General features: G+C 46.7%; 1 long non-coding RNA gene across 1 annotated transcript; it reads right to left on the bottom strand.

Moving 5' to 3' along the window:
- Positions 1–7,792: 7,792 nt before the first annotated feature.
- LOC309654402 lies at positions 7,793–16,801 on the bottom strand. The gene is made up of 2 exons (XR_014260228.1): positions 16,743–16,801; positions 7,793–11,425 (listed from the first exon to the last, which is right to left on the bottom strand). It is a non-coding gene; the product is annotated as an uncharacterized lncRNA (long non-coding RNA).
- Positions 16,802–17,146: the final 345 nt, after the last annotated feature.

The raw sequence follows: 17,146 nt of genomic DNA, 5'->3' as shown, positions 1-17,146 counted from the left end.
AATGGCTATCATCAAAAAGTCTACAAACAATAAATATCAGAAAGGGTGTGGAGAAAAGGGAACCCCTACACTGTTGGTGGGAAGGTAAATGGGTAAAACCACTATGGAGAACAGTATGGAGGTTCCTTAAAAAACTAAAAATAAAACTACCATATGATCCAGCAATCCCACTCCTGGGCATATATCCAGAGAAAACCATAATTGAAAAAGGTACATGTACCCCAATATTCATTGCAGCACTATTTACAATAGCCAAGACATGGAAGAAACCTAAATGTCCATCGACAGAGGAGTAAAGAAGATGTGGTACATATACACAATGGATATAACTCAGCCATAAAAAAGAATGAAATAATGCCATTGTCAGCAACATGGATGGACCTAGAGATTATCATACTAAGTGAAGTAAGTTAGACAGAGAAAGACAAATATCATATGATATCACTCATAGATGGAATCTAACTAAAAAATGATACAAATGAACTTATTTACAAAACAGAAACAGACTTACAGATATTGAAAACAAACTTATGGTTACCAAAGGGGAAACACTGAGGGGAGGGATAAATCAGGAGCTTGGGATCAACATACACACACTACTACATATAAGATAGATAACCAACAAGGACCTACTCTGTAGCACAGGGAACCGACTCAATATTCTGTGATAACCTATATGGGAAAACAATCTGAAAAAGAATGAATATATGTATATGTATAACTGAGTCACTTTGCTGTATACCTGAAACTAGCACAACTTCGTAAATCAATTATATTCTGATAAAAAATTTTAAAATTAAGAAGAGATGTCTAGGATTGACAGCAGATTACACAGTACAGAACAAAAATTTAGTGCCCTTGGAGACTAAATGGAAATAGATGCCACCCAAAATAAAACAGCAGGAGTAAAATGCTGGGGAAAAAAATGAACAGAGCTTTAGTGGAATAAATTCAAACAGCCTAATGTAGATGTGATTGAAGTCCCTAAAGGAGAGGCAGGTGGGGAGGAAAATATTTGAAGATACAATGGTTGAAATTTTTCCAAATTTGGTGAAAACAATAAATGCATGAATACAAGAAGCTCAATGAACCCCAATCACAAGAAATATGAAGAAAGGTACACCAAGACACTTTATCATAAAATTGCCCAAAACCAGTGATAAAGAGAAAACTTTAAAAGCAGCTGGAGTGAAGGAGGGAGGTGTGCATTATGTGCAGAGGATCAAACATAAGAGTGACAGCCAATGTCTCATCAGAAATAATGCATGCCAGAAGACAATACAGCAACATCTGAAAGTTTAAGAACTGGGAATCTAGAATTATTTATCCAGAGGGGAAAAATGTGCAAAAAAGGACTTTTTCAGGTATACAAAAGCTGAAGAAATTTATCACCAGCAGAACTTCACTCAAGCAATGATAAAGGAAGTCCTTTGAGCAGAAAGCAAATGATTAAAAAAATTTTTGATTATACATAAAGGAATGATGAGCATCAGAAATGGTGAATATTGGGTAAACATAAAAGAAATATTCTCTTATTTTAAAAAGTCTTTTTAAAAGATAATTGATTAATTCAAGCAAACATAATAATAATATATTGTGAGGTATAAAACTCAGGTAGAAATAAAAGATGTGACAGCATGGAGGCTGGGAAGGGAGAAATGGAAGTACAGCCTTGTAAGATTATTATGCTATATGTGAAGTGCTCTGATATTACTTGAAGATATACTGTGAGAACTTTAAGATGTATACTATAAGCCCTAAAGCAAAGTCTATTTAAAAAAAAAAAAAAAAAGAGGTATAGTGAGTAAGCTAACAAAGGACATAAACTGAGATAATAAAAATCACTCAATTAATCTAGAGGAAGTCAGGAGAAAGACAGCAAATAACATATGAGACAAATAGAAAACAAATAGCAGTATAGTAGCTATAAACTCAATTATATCAATATTTTATTAAATGTTAATGCTCTAAACACCTCAAATAAAAGGCAAAAATTGTCCGATTGAATTTTAAAAAGTGAGAACAATCTACATACTGCCTAAAATAAACCCACTTTATTAAAAGATATAGATAAATTAAAAGAATAGAAATAGAATACACCATGCTGAAAATAATCAGAAGAAAGATGGCATGGCTACATTAATATCAGACAAAGTAGACTTCAGAGCAAAGAGTATTAACCAAGATTAAGAGAATCACTTACTGATGATAAAGGAGTCCATTCACCTCGAAGACATAACAACCCTAAATGTTTATGCCCCTAATAAGAGAGCTTCAAAATACCTGGAACAAAAACTGGTAGGAGTTAAAAGGAGAAATAGACAAGTCCACAGTTATAGCTGGGGACTTCAGAAACCCTCCTAATTGGTAGAAAAAGTATACAGAAAATCAGTAAGGATATAGATGTCTTTAACAATACTATAAGTCAATTTGACCCGATATGAGATTTATAGACTATGCTACCAAACTACAGAATACACATTCTTTTGAAGAACACACAAACATTTACCAAGATAGGAACCAAAAAATGAATAAATTTACAAGAATTCAAATAATACAAGTTATGTTGTCTGGACACAATGAAATTAAATTAGAAATCAGTACCTGAAAGATATCTGAAAATCCCCAAATACTTGGAAACTAAATAATATGCTTCTAAATAACTCATGGGTCAAAGAAGAAATCACAAGGAATATTACAATGTACTTTGAAATGAATGGAAATAAAAACATGACATGTTGAAATGTGTAAGATGCAGCTAAAACAGTGCTTAAAGTGAAATTTATAGCATTAAGCATCTAACTTTAAAAAAAGAAAATTCTTGAAACAATGATTTGAGCTTCCACCTTAAGAAATGAGAAAAAGAAGAGAAAATTGATCTCAAGTTAATCAAAAGACAAGAAATAATTAAGATAATAGAAATCAATGAAATGGGAAAAGAAAAATCATCTAAAAGAACAATGAAACCAAAAGCTAAGTATTTGAAAAGATAAATCAAATTGAAAAACTTCTGGCCAAATGGATCTGGAAAAAGAGAGAGAGGAAAGAAATTACCAATATCAGAAATAAGAGAGAGGAGAGACATCACTACAAATCCTACAGGCCAAAAATAATAATGAGAGAATATTATGAACCACTTTATATAAATTCAGTAACTTAATGAAATGGGGAAATTACTTGGAAGACACAAACTCCCAGAGTTCACTCAAGAAAAAATAGATAATGTGAATAGTTCAGCTTTAGTAAAGACGTTGAATTTGTAGTTAAAAACCTTCTCACAGAGAAAAATCCCAGGCCCACATGGCTTAAGTGGAGAGTTCCAACCAGCATTTAAGAAAGAAACATAATCAATTCTACACAAATCCTTCCAAATAACTGAAGAGGAGGGAGCATTTTCCAACGTATATGAGGCCAGCATTACCCTGATACCAAAACCAGAAAATGATATTACATAAAAACTATAGACTAATACCCCTCATGAACAAATATTCTTAACAAAATTTGAGCATATCTAATCCAACAATAGGCAAAAAGATACTACACTGTGGCCAAATGGAGTTTATGAAAGAATGCAAGGTTGACTTAACATTTGAAAATCAAATAATGTAATTCACCATATTGTCAGAATAAAGGAGTAAAAACAGGTGATCATACCAATAAATGCAGGAGACTCATTTCACAAAATCTAATATCTCATCCCTTATAAATACTGTCAGCATATTAATATTAGAGGAAATTCCTCAATCTGAGGAAAGGCATCTACAAGAAAGCTACAACTGACATCACTAATGGTAGAAGACTAAATGTTTCCCCCTAAGTTGAGGAACAAGATAAGGATGTCTGTTCTCACCACTTTTATTCAATGTTGTATTGGAGATTCTAGCTAATGCAAAATGGCAGAGAGAAGAAATAAAAGGCATACACACTTCAAAGGTACAAGTAAAACTGTCATATTTGCTGATGATGTGACCATCAACATAGAAAACCCTAAGGAATCTACAAAAAACAAAAGCCACCAGAACTAATAAGTGAGTTTACCAAGTTTGCAAGATACAGGTCAATAGAAACGATTGTATTTCTATATATTTACAAGTGAACAAAAAACTGAAATTTAAAAAATAAAATCATTTACAATATAATCAAAACGGATAAAATGCTTGAGGTTAAATTTGACAAAAGATGTGCAAACAACACAAAAAACAACAAAATAATTAGAGAGGAAAAGAAGACCTCTGTAAATGGAGAGATACACTGCATTCATGGATTAGAAGATTCAGTGCTGTTAAGCTTTCAATTCTCCCCAAACAAATGTACAGATTCGATATCATCTCAGTCAAAATCTCAGCAGATTTACTGTAGAAACTGATTGGCTAATTTTAAAATTTATATTAAAATACAAGCACCTAGAAAAACTCCACACACACAAACTTTGAAAAAAAGAAGGACAAAATCAGAGGGCTTAAACTAAATTAATAAATTTCATGATTTATTACAAAACTACACTAATCAAGGGAGTATCATATTAACAAATAGATAGACATGTTTATATAGACAGTATCATAAAAACGTATATATAGGTCAATGCAGCAGAATAAAGAGGCCAGTAAATAGTGGTTTTCTGAGGATGGGGAAGATGGAGGGATGGATTACAGGGGAGCTCAGGGAAGCTTTAGGAAGTGATGATTATGTTCCATCATTTGACTGTGGTTATAGCTTCATGAACATATGTTAAAACTCATCAAATTGTACACTTTAAATATGTACAGCTTATTGAAACAATTTTATTTCAATAAAGCTGAAAATCACAATTTAAAAAGTACATCTAACCTCTGTTAACTATTAGGTGAAGCTATGTGCCCATTTTGAAGATTAAGAAATAGTCCTTAAGCAGGATACCAGGGTTTTAGAGGCTGTTCCTGGGTCCAGCTTGGCATCTGGTGGCTCCTAGAAGACCCAGCCTTGCCTGCTCTGCAGGACTCGGACTAGTACACGCTTCCCCTCCCTCTGCCCCAGCCACCCCTGTCTGCCCAGCTAATTGCTATTGGTTTGAGGAAACTCAGCTCAAAAGTTAGCTCCTCCTGGACCTCTTCCATGGACCGAGGCCGGATTTGGGACTTTGGCTGTCATTCATGATCAGCCTGGTGTGAGTGCCACCGTCTGTGGGTCAAGCCTAGGACACTGTGGACAATTTGATCCCATAGCCCCAGGTCACAGCACAATGCCTGGCCCTAGAAATGTGCTTGGTGAATAAATGACAAGCACAGGGGTAGGCCTAGGTCTCAAACAAGGGCAGGAACAAGGCTTCCTTTTGGAAGATGCAGAAACAGCTGATGTTGAAGGTCCAGGAGCCAGGAAGCTTGACCTGCATCTACCCCAGATGCCACCCCTCCTGCTGCTCAGAAAATGGGGACAGAGAAGTGACCCACTCAAGCCTCCAGATAAGCACTGGTGTGTCTTCCTCCTTCTGGCTCAGGAGGGCCCTCTCAGGTGGCCAGGGTCATCTTTGGCCTTCCCAGGACCCACAGGAGAGGCTGCAGAAAGCGCTGGGCCAGCGTCAACCCTCACAGTAAGGAAGGTCTACAAGGAGAGGCAGATGCAACTGTACCAAACCCTTGTTTGTTCCCTGAGATGCCAAAAAGGAGATAAATGTCCACGTCAATGGGCTCGAGCTTTTGACCAGAACTGAGCTGACTCATGCAGCATCTCCCCTTTTGGACAGGGTCCCTCAGTGGGTTCCGGAAAGACTGAGGGCAGCACTGCCTGACCCTGCCCCCAGTAACCACAATTCATTCCTAAACGAGCATTCCTTTCTCTCCCCCACATTCCCATCAGTCCCCAGATCACCATCGCCAAAAGAGCCCTCGTGGGAATCTGGCTTACACCACCTGCCAACGCCCGCCTGGATGCCAGGAACTCGGGCTTCCTGGGCCGGGCAAGTTCCGGAATGCATGCCTCTCTGGCTTCAGTGCTTTGCTTTTGTAGGCGGTTGTTTCATAAATGCCAAAAAGTGTCTTAGATGGGCAAACTGAAAAGCGACTGGAGGCCATCTGGATACCCCAATTCACTCATCCCAACAGAAAGCCGTGCACCTGCCCTTTCTTGGGTGTTGTGCTACGTGGAGAAGAAGATGAGGGAGGAGAGGAAGGCCAGCCCAGCCCCAGGAGCTCACGGGTGGTGGAGGAGGCAGAGTAGGAAAGAGAGGCGAGACAGTCACGGGGGCAATGAGGCGAAGAGGGGAGGGGCCAGGAAGAGCTTCCAGAGGAGGCGAGCTCACCCAAGGTTTTAAGAAGTGAGTGCCCTAGGCAAGGCAGTACCAGAAAAGGCCCATCCTGGGGAAAGGCATCGGGGGCAAGGCAGGTCTGTAAACAGTGTGGTGTGATGGGTGGGGAGGGGCTGTGGGTACCAATACCCAACATGACCTGCTCAGAGCAGGGGCCCAAATGTGTGACTTAGTGCTCTGTTTGCATGCTAATGCATACAACAGCTCTAATCGACCTTTTTGAATCACTTATTTTATTTGTGTACCCTGGTAGGTAATAAATAGCTATGGTACAAATTTCAAAGGGCATAAAGTGAAAACTAAGTTTCCTCTTTCACTTTTGTGAGACTTGGGGGCACACTATGAAATAACCAGATCCTGCAGCTACACAAAGGAAAAGAGGAGGCAACCCCTTCGGGTGCATGGCTGGACTCACAGGAAGTAGTGAAATCTCTAAAGACCAGCCCCCCCGCCCCCCACCCCACACATACCAGTCAAAGAAGAGCCAGAATGAGGGGGAACAGGAAGAAACCTGGAGCTAAAGCAAGTGGGGGCTGAGGGAGGCCCCCTCCCTCAAGGCACCAACAGCAGCGCTGTCTCAGGACAGGGAGCTCTGCAGCGGTGGGCCAGCCTGGAGCCCCCGCCAAGTCCAGGCCCCTTGAGGATGGTGACCTGGCTGCAAGAACTCTTAGAGGGAAAACCCTCCCCGTCCGGGCCATCAGAACTCCCCCAAAGCAAAAAGCGTGTATGGGTTTACAAAGATCACCAAGCACAGAGGAGGTGGACCCACGTGTGTGAGTCAGTAGAAACGACGAGAAGATTCAGACCCTGAGGACCGCAGACACTAGAATTAGCAGAAACGGAATATAGGGTAAGTATGCGGAATATGCTTTTTGAACAAAAGGATGAACTTCTAAAGATAAGTCAATAAGGGTCCATATAAGGAATGACCGTGCAGATCTTAAAGTGAACCAAAAGGAACTTCTAGAATTGAAAGGTATCATTTTGGAAATAATTAATTCAATGGATGAATCGAACAATATATATTAAACCCCACGACCCAAATGACTGTTTCGTGTCTCCTCCTTTCTCCTCAAATCCCAGCCCCTCTTCTTTCATCCTCTCTCTGCACTGACACTTCATCGAGAAGTGGCCAGAGTCAAAAGAGCTCTCCCACGACCCTCCACACGCATGGCCACCTGCGTGCCGGCACCTGCAACCACACGCTCAACCTTCATTCCTATTTCTAGTGACGGACTTCGAGAAATGCCCCAACCTGAATACCATTCCATCTGTGTTCCAGAACCATCTCTCCACATCCCCCAAGGGCACTGCTCCAGACACTCTCTTCTCTCTCCCACACTATTCACTTTCTCTCTCCACCAGAATATTTTCATCACCTTCTTATGACTTAACCCTAAAGTTAAACACTCAGAGCCAATTCTCTTCTTTCATCCCTGATTAGCTAAAATTCTACCTCTAGCAGCTTCTTCAAGAAAGGCTCAAATAAACCACACATCCCCAGTTCTTACATATTCACCAGGGTCTGTTGCCTTTATATTTGCGTGACACTTTGGTTGGGTATGAAATGACTTTCTGGTATGTCATAGGTGTTGCTCCTCTCTGTTCTGGCTGGAAGACAACTAAAGCCAGATTGATGTGTTTCCCCTCCTAGGTGACCTGATTGTTTTCCTTGATTCCCTCTTTATCTTTGAAATTTAATAAGTTTAATCAGGAATGCCTTAGTGGTGATCTTTGTACTCATTTCCCTGGGACACAATATTTCCTTTTGATGTGCAGCTTCAAGTCTCCTTTTTATTTCCAGAAACATTTCTTAAATTATACTTTTTATTTTTACTTTTTTTCTTTCATGATCTTAGTTCTTTTATGCTTCAGACTCGTTGGGTACAAATATTTGGGATCCTTTTTACTGCCTCCCATCCTCAAATCCTCTTAAATGGCTTGTTTACTTCCCTTTTATCTTGTGTACTTCCTTCTCAGTCCTGTCCTCCACATACCCTGTTATGTTTTTGGCAGTGTCTGTTGTTTGTGCTGCTACCAACATGCCTTTTACATCTGTGAATGGTTGCATTTTTCTCTTGCACATTTCCCTGAGTTCTGCAAATGCATATCTCATTCCCTCTTCTCTTTTGCCATGTCTTCCCTGCTTTAAGCTTTTGTTTTATAGAGGTCTCTGCTTTAAGCTCTTGTTTTATAGAGGTAATTAGTCCCTGTTTGCTTCTTTAATTCAGGACAATATGTTTGGTCATAAATTCTATCTGTTCCATGACAGCATTTTTTGATTAAAAAAAGGGGGGAAGGAGAGGTTAAAAACATGCATGTACATTACCTATTTTCAAAGAAACCCAGTGGGCCTACATTCAGTGAGTACACTGATGGTTCAACAAAGCAGTGAGCCCCTCCTTGGGAACGGGGTCTCTCTGGGTCTTCCTTCCATACCTTCTGCCATCCCCTCATTAAGGGTCTCTCCCCACTTCCATCCCTAAGATCCTCTCCATTCCTTGGCGCTCTGTGAACTGCTGTGTCTCTGCAGAGAGCTCTGGCTATTTCCTATAATATGAAGCAGGAGGTTAAGGACTGTCCCCCCACCCAACCTCTACAACCATGTATATATCCTTCAGCCAGATGGCCTACCAGGACCGCTGATCTGTCCCTGGAACCATGATCCGGTTGCCCTGGATACCCTCCAGCCTTCCTAGCTGGTGGTATAGAGGAGAAAGCTCAGTGCCAAGGGAAAAAGGCTAGGGAAAGCGCCTTGACCATCCTGTGAGTGGACAGTCTTCTCTCTGCTTTGGGTGCTAAGAACTCAGCTGCCTGTAGGAAGAATCAGGTAGCACTTCCTGTGCACTGATTTTCCTCTGACTTATTACCATGCACCCTTGCTTACAAAGCACAGCGTCTTGCTTTCTTTATCTATTCTTGCTTTAGTGTGTGTCTATATCATATAAATAAATCCATAGCAACCAGAGGGGCTCGTCAAGGAAGGCATGGGGCTAGAAGTGGGGATGTCGTTTCAAAACCACTGACAATAAAACAGTGACAAGATGCTGATGTCCTTGAACATCAAGCACAGTAGAGCTAATGTTGGGGAGATCATGAGTGGGAAATGATCTTTGACCTATTTTTCAACTTCTCGTGAGCAATAAAGACCAGACCAATCCTTATGCAGCCTTTTGCCCAGGCCAGTCGGGGCAGTAAGGGGCTTTCTTGGTTTATCCAAGGCAGACACTGCAAAGCCGCAAGTGGAGCATCAGGAAACTGGGTGCTGTGACATTGCAGAGGGCGTCTTACCGCTGCCCCTCATCTATGTACTGCAGTTGAAAACACCTGCCTCAGAGAGTGGCTGGGAAGACTTCACGAGATATTACTTGTAAAAGCATCAAGTCCCTGACGCTCAGAAGCTTGAACATACCATTGGGCTCAACTGTCCTCTTTTTAAGCCCTGCAGAAGTTGGAGGACAGGCCTGCTGGTACCGTCTTCCTTTCTCTGATTCAGACCATCACACACGCAACTCTTACCAGGCTGTTTTGATGCCAGGGAGTTTTTGCATCTATGTCAAAATGACCTTGTCAATTACTTAAAATTGGATGTCAATTACTTCAAATGTCCATAAACAAACCTCCCGCACACTTACTCCATCCAACATCCTTCTCCAAGTATGTCATGACAGACTTTCCCTTCCATTCTCTACATTTCTTTCCTTTTCCAATTCCACTTCCTATGTCTTCATTTCTTTTTTTTTTTTAATCAGTGGCTCTCATTTTCTTTACGTTTGCTTTGTCCGAATTCTTATAAGTAGGTATTATTTTTATAATCAGAAAAAATCCCAAACATCCTAAAACGAATAACACAATCGTGTTGCTGCGCATGTTTGACGGACCACTGGAAGTTTAACGGAGAGTTTCCTGTGTAGTGCACCGCTGAGAAGGAGAGCATTCAGTCACCCAACCTCCGCCACTACCCGGAAACCGCCGAGAAGCACAGCCCTGGGGCAAGAGTGCAGTTCTCTCCATTAGGATCTTTGAGTGCCTTTCGGCCACTGTGTGACTTTGGTTGAGCACTTCACCTCTTTGTTGCTCAGTTCCTCACCTGCCAAATGCAGATAAGAACAGCTCTGAGCTCAACAGGTAACCACTGAGTAAAGGACATAAGACACTCAGAACAGTCCCTAGCACATCAGAGCCATAACTATGCGCACAAATAAGGGCAACAGAGCCAAACAGGTTGGGTCCTTCAGCCATAAAAAGGAATAAAGAGTGGTTCAGGCTACAACGTAGATGAATCTTGAAAACATTGTGTTAAATCAATTACCAAAGACTGCGTGTTGAATGGTTTCGTTTGTATGAAATGTCCAGACACATCGATGAGACGCAAAGTAGATAATTAGTTACCCAGGGATGGGGGGAGGGGAGCGGAGAGACTAGGAGTAATGGGCGTGGCTGCTGAATGAGTGCGGGGTTTCGTGGAGGATGAGGAAAAAGTGCCGGAACTAAGAGTGGTGACGCCAAGTGTACATTTTAAAACAGTTAAAATGGCAAATTATATGTTATTTGTACTTTACCATCCAAAAAAAAAAAAAATACAAGGGTCCAGCCTATGAATTTTCAAATGGAAACCAGAATAAGCTGCATGATGAAGTAGCCAATCCTATATCTTAATTGAAAATCAATGAGCAAGACCCATGGAGCGCCGAGGGAGGTATCGGACTCTTCACAAACCATGTCATGAGCACAGACTTGGCTTTGGATGGTCCACGGCTGCTGTGCCAACAGCTTTGCTGCTTAGCAAACAACTTCAGCGTTTCGTGGCTTGAAACAACGTCCATTTTTATTAAGCTCACGAGCGTGTGCATCGATGGGCTGCTGTGGTCCGGGCCAGCTCGGCTGATCTCCGCTGGGCTCTCTCGCGGGGCCGTGGTCAGGTGGCAGGTCAGCTGGTGGATCTAACAGGGCCTCGCTCTCACGCTTCGGCGTTGGGGGCTGGTTGGCCAGGAGGCCTCCGGCGGGAGGGCTGGTCTCTGCTCTGCACGGTCTCTCGTGCCCCAGGGGGCTACGCCGCCTCCACAGGGCAGCCGGAGGGAGAAGCCGCAAGTCTCCGGAGGCCTCACGTCCCCCACGTGCTACTGTTCAGAGCACGTCACCAGCCTAGAATCAAGTGACAGGGGAACGGACCCTAGTTCATAATGGGGGGTGCTGCTGAGAGGCTGTGGCTCTTCGCCCCCTAACACCACACCCCTGAAATGAAGTGTGAAAGACCCCAGACACCTCGTTTCTGTGGTTTCCCAGAAGGTGCCTCACGCCCACTTCATCTCTTTGTCCACCATCCTTCCCACCTCCAGGTGGGCTTGAAAAGGGTGAGGCTCAGGCATGAGGTCTGGGAGTCCGTTTTGCACATCACTTAGCAAAATAATACAGCTGCAGATGTAATGGCTTGCATTGCAAGCATGCCAAAACAGCTGCATAAGAGGGCTAACATCAAAACTTCTTCCTTGGTTTTTCTTAAGACTCTACATTCCTCTTTGTTTCAGAACTAAAGAGGCTTTTCACCCCCTTTCTTCTCTCTCTGTCCTGAGCCACCTCTCCTCTTCTCAGCAGCTGACGAGGCCTCTGAACATTCCCCGCGATCCCAGAGGGGTTCCCTCCAGGTGGGAGAAACAGAGTGAGCAAAGACGGGGAGAGGGGTGCATGAGCCTCTGTCCAGCGTGGCCGGAATCCAGGGTATACAAAGCAGAGTTCTTGCGGCAATAGGGAGCCATTGAGGAGTGCGGAGGGCCACAGTCAGGGCCAAGTTTAGGAAAAGTCATCAGCAGCAGGTGGAGACAGATGAAGTTTAGAGAGCTCGGAGGCAGAATGGGCCGCCAGGAGGCTGTGGACACAGTCCGGGCGATGGGGACTTGAGCAAGGGCGTCACAGAGGTAGAATTGACGTGATTGCGCAACTGCTTCCATGTGGGAGGAGAGGACAGTGTGATGGGAGGGGGTGGGTGACAGGGAAGGCAAGGGCAAAACATGAGGCCAGGAAAGACGCAGTGCACTTCCAGAGAGAGAGGGGAAAAAAGACGGTGAATTTGCTGCAACTTCTAAGAGGTCCAGAGCTTGGGATGTTACCGCCGTGGGTTGGAGCTCCCGGGGCGGCCCACCAGGCAGAGGGGTGGGGGGGGGCCCTGCGCGCTGCCTCCTCTTCCTTCTCGCCTGAGGCCAGCCCTGTAGTCTGATGTGCCGCCGGGGCCTAAAACTCAACTTTCAAGATTGGGCAATAACATTTTCTCCTCCCAGACGGAAACCTGTCCAAAAACTGGACCCAGATTTCTCCCCTGCTCTCTCCAACACTTGGAGTGCTCTGCGGTTGGCCGCAGCTGTATCACTCACAACAGATTTTACAAGGTTGTCCTGGTGCCAGGGTCCTTTTAGAAGTAAAAATAGCTGAAATCAGCCTGCTCTCCCGGAACCATGAAAACATTTCACCATACCTCAAGCTTTCACCTACTGCCGTGTCATCCTAACCCCCAACACGCTGCTTATGAGACCGGTTCCTGGAGCCTCGAGAGGCTGTCCTGAGGACGCATTTTTGCACACGCTTGGACTCAGGGCTCAGCTCTGAACTGGGGCATCCAGCTGGAGACTGAGCAGCTCCCGTCTTGGTGACCGCAAGGTGCACCTAATCATGCAAGACACACCGTTCATGTTCATGACAAAGAAATGCTTCTGATTCTTGACGGCACCCTGCTGGGGGTGGTTACTAACCCCTGGCTCGTTATTACACCCCAGCAGGGTCAACCTCCCCGGTGTCAGGGTCCTGGACTTTGGTAACCTGCTGTCAGGTCAGCCAGAAAAATATCTCTAAGATTTTTCAGCCAACGGTGCGTTCGTGAGGTCATTCAAGGCTAAGACCAGGAGGATTAAAAGATCTGATTCCTTCCTGAGGCCCTTAGCTGTAAAGGAGCAAAGAAGCCATAAAACAAAGATTTATTCAGTTTCAGCCGGACAGCTCAATGGCGCAGCCCCGTAAGAACCAGGAAAAAAGAAACATCTGGCCAGAAAAGCACACTTGTTTACAAAAAAAAAAAAAAAAAAAAAAAGGGTTTAAGAGTCTTCTCCAGCTTCACCAAGTTCTTGGACTAAAATTAGGCTGAAAACTAAAAACAATGTAGAATTTTGAGAGCACAGAGGCGGCACGGGCAGGAGAAAGAACATGTTGTTTCTTCCCTATCCAGCTGCCTCTGGCGGCGGGTCCCCTCCCGAGCGCCCCCAGGGAGAGGCTTTGCCCTGGTAGGTAGCGCTCCTGGGACAGCACAGCTGCGGCAAGTCCCACACAGGTGGCCAGGGCTGCCTCTGCTCGAACCCTCCTGTGTGGGAGAGTATTGGGGGAGCTCAGAGAAAGGAGAGGGCCTCATCTGGCTACACCCCCATGATCAAACTTCTCTCCTCGGAGCTCAATGCAAACGGCCCTTGTGCCTCTGGCACTTAGATATTGACAACTGCCTCGACTGCGGGTGGGTGCATCTTTGGAGGTGGGACAATGGGGGTAAGGGGGGTAGTGGGATGAATTGGGAGACAATGGCCGTTTTGTAAGGAAGGAAGCCTGCACTGGCAAAGCGGCCCTTGGCCTCAGTCGGGAAACTCTGCTTCTTTTCCAGGCTTGCTGTTGACTCAGCGAGGATTCTCAGGCCAAACCCTCTCTGCTCAAGTCTGCCCGGCCCCTCCCGACATGCGTGGAGGCCGGGCGCATAGGAGTCACAGGACTGGGCGGGTGCCTTCCGCTCTCCCTGGGATGCTAATGGGATTAATGGGTTAAGGTTGGAAGATGCTTTGAATTTCTGAGCACAAAGCTGTCTCAAGCGCCGGTAATTAATAAATCTTATCAAAGAGGTGGATTAAGGTCAGAAGTCACTTGGGGGCCTGGGGAACAGAGTTGGCTCTGCTTTGTGGCCGGGTCTCCAGAGCCGATGGGGAGAGACAGGGCATCTGCCACGTGCAGCCCTGTGCACAGCGCAGGAATGATGCGAGCAGGTGGGCCTGGGTCCCTGGGCCCCGCACATGAGCAGCGCAGACTCACAGTACTGGAGGAACAGAAAGGCACACTCTCACCATGAAAGCAAAGGCCAGAGGAGAAAGGAGAGCATGCTCCCGAAGGAGAATGGAGTTCACCAGCCTGACCGCCACTGGGTTAGGAGCGAAGTGCAACATTGTGGGAATCGGAGAGAAAGCTTCCAACAGCAGCCAGTAAGGAAGATCCTGAGCAGACATCGAACCACACAGAAGGTTGTGCCATGACCATCTTCAAAGAGGGCCTGGAAATCTTTGACAAATCTTGAGCAATCAGGACCTAAGTGTTCCCACATCCCACCAGAAAGAAGACGTTGCTAGGAGCCTCGTGCCGCCGGATGCCAAGTGGAGAAGACTTGAACTCAGCTGGCCTTCGTTACCGCGGCCGGTTCCCTTTCTCTGTAAAATGGGAGGGTCAACCAGCCACGGCCTCCATGCTCCGAATCCCCCAGGCTTCCAGGCCTTTCTGCCCTGAGCCGCCCCCTCTATGGACGGTCACGCTTCGGCTGCCCTCCAGGGCCTTGGCGAGACGTTCGGGAACTTGTGAGTCCCGACACCCCGCTACCCCTGCAGGGGCCAGACCTGGGCCTCTAGGAGGAGGTCAACAGAGCGCTCCACCCATTCAGCTCTTCCAAGTGTTCCCGTGGCATCTCCTAATTCCTTTCTTGTGCCACGAATCACTGGCATGGGGACGGAAGGCAATGTTCCCTGCCCCTGAGTTCCCTGCCGTGAGCTGGAGTTCACGCCAGCCCGGCGAGCGGTGCAGGTTGCTACGTCCTCTGCACACTGGCTTCGCACTGAGTGTTCTCCTCCCCAGCGAACCTCCAGGGACCTGCGTTCCCTGGGGAGTCTCCCTAGGTCACCCTCAGCCAGCCCTCCCATCAGTGAATCACTCCTAAAACCTCTTGAGCATTCGGAGACACGCTGCCGATCGAGGGGTCTGGCCTTTGGGCTGACAAAGTCCGTTCCCGCCCGTAGGGCACCGGTCCCCTCCCGATGGCCCTGAGAGTCCCTGCCCCAATGGGAATGTGTTTGCAGGCGTAGGATGGATTCATCCGAAGCCTAGAATTTGTTCTTCTCATTTGTCCCACCCCTTCTGATGTTATAGACAGCAGCTGTTCGCCATCGGCCCCCCTGGGGGGAGCTGAAATTGCCAAGGTTTGAGGAGCCCTGCGTGCTCTACAGCCCTTCGGCACCGCGCCTGGCGGGCTCATTAATTGTTCCTAAACCCCAAGAGGTGGGCAGCATCCCCCACTAAGGGACGAGGACCCTAAAGGTCAACGATGTTACCCAACGTTTCACACCCTAGATGGCAGAGTCTGGATGTGAACCCGTCTTGTAACTCTGGGGCACACCCTTCCCACCAGACCAGCGAGGCTCTCCATCCCACGGCTACATCCCCCAACGGCGGCAAGCTCTGGCTACACACGATCATCACAGCCTGTGAAGTCCACCTCTCAAGGCTTCCTCCATGGCCACGAGCTTGTTCCATCTCGAGCCCAGGCCACTCACCTGGCAGGATGCAGCAAGATGGCCTCAGAGTGCTGGTCACTTCCTTGCCTGGGCCCAACCTCTCCAGGCCCTGGGCCCTGAGCACGGCCACCTCTCTGCTCTGCACACTTACACACTCAACCCGGCCGACCCTGCCACCCCTCGGCCACCGTCACTTCGGTCGTGGCCCCTTCTCCTGAGATACACATATTAGACTCTGTACGAGATGGCTCCTGTGCGCTCCCTGGGACCTGAGGTTTCACACATCCAAGCCTAGAACTTTCGCCATCCCCTTTAGTCTCCATCTCTGGTCCCTGAAACTGGTTACTCCCAAGTGATCCTTGCCCCTCCCTCTTCCCCCCACCTCTGTCCCATCCACCACGGCCACATCCACGGGTCGCCACGCCTGCTCTCTTCCATCTCCCACAATCTCCAGCCCACCTTCCCCTTCCCATCACCAGCCCCCCACCCCCGCCCCCAGCGCCAGCACAGTCTTTCCCAAACGCTTTCTCAGCATCCCCAGCGCAGCGCCTGACCGAGGGGGTCCACAAGGAGTGCACGAGCCCAGCTGTCAACTGGACCATAGCGTCCTCTCTTCTTAAAAAGCCAAGGGCTCCTCTGGTGCCTTGAGGACTAGACCTGGAACCTTCAGTGCGGCTTCAGAAGCTCTTGCAAGCTGACACCCGTCGCCTTACCTCTCCTCGACAGGCCATGTCTCATCCAGAGCCACCCCAGACCATTCGCCTCGCATGTCACACTCTGTTTCCAAGCTTTGCACGTACAGCTGCTTCTGCCCATGGCAGCCACCCCCGCCACCCCCGTCACGGTCCTATCATCCTCACCCCTCAACCTCCCTTTCTCTGCAGCAGCTCTGCTGACCTCCCCAGAGGGACTGTCCCCCAGCTCCCAGCAGGGACTGCACCAACCTCGGCCAGGCCACATTCACACCCGCGGGGGCTGAGTGTCCGCAGCCCAGAAGCCCTTCCGGGTCGTGTCGGCATCTCCTTGGTGGGGTGTGTCTCCTCCCACGAGGACACAAGGCAGAGTCCTGTGTGCAGAACGCGTCAGTGACCGCGGCCGGCAGCGTCCTCTTCAGCCGAGGCCCAGCGTCCGAGCCGGGCTCGCTGCCTTGGCTGGCTCCACAGCCAGGGGAGCCTCTCCTTTGAAACTGCTCTGTTTATGTGCGCGGAAGGCCAGCGCACTCCAGTTATCTCAACGTGGTTTCCATCTCACCAGTGAGTTACTACTAAAATGGAAAGGCCGGAGGGTGCCAGTGGGGCCCGCACACGAGCCAGACCCCTCTGCGCTCTGAACCGCTGGTTTCAGAGCC

This window comes from Balaenoptera physalus, assembly GCF_965194825.1.
Source record: "Balaenoptera physalus genome assembly, chromosome: 2".
Classification (NCBI taxonomy): domain Eukaryota; kingdom Metazoa; phylum Chordata; class Mammalia; order Artiodactyla; family Balaenopteridae; genus Balaenoptera; species Balaenoptera physalus.
Note: the sequence above shows the minus strand (reverse complement) of the source record. Positions and strands in the feature narration are given on the sequence as shown.